The following is a 3,254-nucleotide window of genomic DNA, read 5'->3' as shown; positions in this document are numbered from 1 at the left end:
TTCGTATATCAGAGTTATCTTTAAAAAATGAAAAACAAATTCTTTAAAGGCCCGTAACGTTTCTAAGAAGCAAATTTACACTAACGTGACTTGACCTAAATCTGTTTATTTTCATCCAATGCGAAACGTGGTCCATTTTCTTCGGGATACTCTGAATGAGTTCAGAGTTTTTTTACTCGAAATCTTTTGTTTTGGTCTAGAAATCTGGTCAGGAAATATTACAAAAAAAAAAACATTATTATATTTCGTCGATGTTTCGTGCTCGGTTTTATAAGTCAAAAAGTGGAAAAGAAGAAGAAAACATTTTTAATATAAAATTTGGAATGTTGACTTTATCTGTTTTAAGTATGAAATTAAAAATTTTGTATTTCCTCAATTCTGAAACTGCCTACTAGGTACTTACTTATACTTCTAGTAGTCAATTCCTTGCGAAACTCATTTATTGGAAGATTGCACAAAAATTCAATTCTTGAATCGATGAATGCCATTGTCACGGGTTCGATCTCCGCGGCCGTAAGACTACATCATCAGCTACATTCGCAGGGAGGAATTAGGCATTCTCTCTGCGAGTATATTGGCTTGGATCAATGTGAGAGACTGATCTTTTTGATCACCCTCCTTATTTACGAGGTTTTCCAGGTTTCCCCGCATTCCTACAATGAATTGTGGTTAGGGTTTATTAACGTAAGTCGTTCCTGGGGGTATATGCGGTCTACTGAATAATAATATGCCGCCCCTTTACCGTACAAATCTTTGACTTCTGGGCCTAATTCTTGCGGTTAGAATGAGTGCTAGGGATACTATTATTATTATCAACCTATCTTGAAATCATTAAACTGAAGTTTTTTTCGTAGTCTGCCTCACAAATCTAGTACGGACTTTTTATAGATATCAGAGAACCACCATATTATTAAAATACATTAAATAGAGGTAAAGTTACAAATATCAGCATCATTACGGAAAAGAGTATCAATTTGCACATTGCAAACCTCGTGTTCTCATTTAGCCAAAAGCTCCTTCGAAGGGGATGGTATGCCTTCTACATCCCTTCTACTTCTATACCCTTCCGGACATAGATCTGCGTCATGAAAGTTTCTAACTTCTTCTTCTTCTTCCCAGTGGTTGGTCCTAATAAGTCCCATAGCACCGCGGCCTAATTAGGCCTATTGTACGTCCCACTACTAGTCCTATTCAGCAAATAGTTTTGTCCTTTTGACAAAGTCCAAAAACTTCTATCTGTCACTTCTCTCAGTTCCTTGGTCCTCCAGGAGCGCCATTCTACTACGTGCAAATCCCGGGCACTCGCCCAAGATATGCAGAGAAGTTTCATCCGCCGATTCACATCCTCGGCAGACCGGACTGTCTACAAGCTTTAGCTTATGTAGATGTTTCCTAAAGTGACAGTGTCCCGTTATGAGTCCTGTCACTCTCCTGAGCCGGATTCTGTTCAAGCTCAGTAGATCATTCGCTCTTTCCTTCGAAGGATACTCCATAAGCTCCTTAGAATGGTTATATTCTACTTCCTAGCAAGTTCATTCGCTTTCTCGTTCCCACAAATGCCTTTGTGCCCTGGCACCCAACACAGTCTAACTGTATTATTGGTGGCCAGTTCAGTCAGCATTTGTAAACAGTCCCACATCAGTTTTGAACTTATCTTTTGTATGCCTATAGCTTTAATTGCAGCTTGACTATCAGAGAATATATATGAGTTTACGTTTATAACCTCTACGTACATTCTCTGCCAGACACGCTTCTAACTTACAAGCTCTTCAGAATGCAAGGGAGACATGGTGGAAGGTGAACACAGTTAGTATCTCCTAGAGGGGTGAAAACTACCATTTGCTGGACGGAGTAGAGGAAGATGTGCGGGAGCAAATTTTTCTTGTATTCGTAATTGTCGCAGAGCACTGAGTAGAACAGCAATGAACTGCTTTGCCTGTACCCGTCTAAGGGGTGGAAATAACCCGATTGAGCAGTAAAAACAAGAAAAATTTGCTATCCCACATTTCCTTCCACTCCGTCCCTAGAGGGTAGTTTTCACTCATTTAAGGGGTTGGTTCCTTGGCTGTGTTCACCCTCCACCATGTCTTCCTTGCATTTTCAAGAGCTTGTAAGCTAGAAGCTTTCATGACGCAGACCTATGTCCGGAAGGGTACAGAAGTAGAAGGGGTGTATAAAGGGTACCAACCCCTTCGGGGGAGCCCTTGGCAATAATAAGTGAGCGCCCATTCGTAATCCTTTCCGTAATGATACTGATATTCATAACTTTACTCATATTTAAGGAATTTTTTGGCTCTGCACATAAATTTAAGGAGTATACAATTTTGTACCTTGGATTTGGATTCAGCGTCGAGAAATAGAAAGGAAGAGGCTGTGTATTTGATTTGTACTGTCCCAAATTTTTCTCTATTTAATCTTCTAGGTTGTATCAAAACAGAAAAGTTTTGTATTTTAAGTTCTTGTTTGTAAGGAAGAAATTATTCAACAGGAATTTTTGTTTAGTTAATACTAATTGTTTCACTTCCTATAGTAACTACAATTAATATAATTGTCTTGTTTTAAAAGTCTAGTTAAATCAATATAGGCGAGCGGTGCACCCCTAAAAAGACGCACAAAAAACGAGTGGACCCACCGCGGAGGGGGCCAGGATGAAACCTTTTCTAATCGCTATATTACGTTGCGAACAAAAAACCTTAATGACATTTTTCTGTATCGATGGTCAGTAATTTGTTATTAACAAAAAACTTGCAAAATTGCGAAAACTTAAGAAATTCATATAAAAGCACATTGGGTTTGGGCAAAAATAAGCACTTTTTAACTCTTGTGATTTTTTTGAAAAAAAACTGTTTTCAAGCTACAAGCGATTTAAGGTCGAAAAATAACCAAAAGTCGGTGAATTTCACGAGTTTTCGGTCGCGTATTTTATGGGGAGAAAAAAGTCGCCGGGATATATAACACGAAAATATAACTTTCGATGAGTAACCTCGAACAAAAAATATTAAAAAAGCTCCAGTACAATCCGAGAAAACATAAATTGAAAATGGCGACTTTTGGTTATTTTTCGACGTTAAATCGACCGTAGCTCGAAAACAAAACAACAAAAAAGAGATAAGTGCTTATTTTTGCTCAAAATATCAGGGTGTCTCACGATGACGGCCCATTAGAATTATTTCAGACTACTTCGATTGAAATTTTGAAAATTTGGGATACCGGGTTTTTGGGCATGCCTTTCTCAACTAAAATAATGGCGTCCA

This window comes from Anoplophora glabripennis, unplaced genomic scaffold, assembly GCF_000390285.2.
Source record: "Anoplophora glabripennis isolate ALB-LARVAE unplaced genomic scaffold, Agla_2.0 scaffold741, whole genome shotgun sequence".
Taxonomy (NCBI): Eukaryota; Metazoa; Arthropoda; class Insecta; order Coleoptera; family Cerambycidae; genus Anoplophora; species Anoplophora glabripennis.
Note: the sequence above shows the minus strand (reverse complement) of the source record.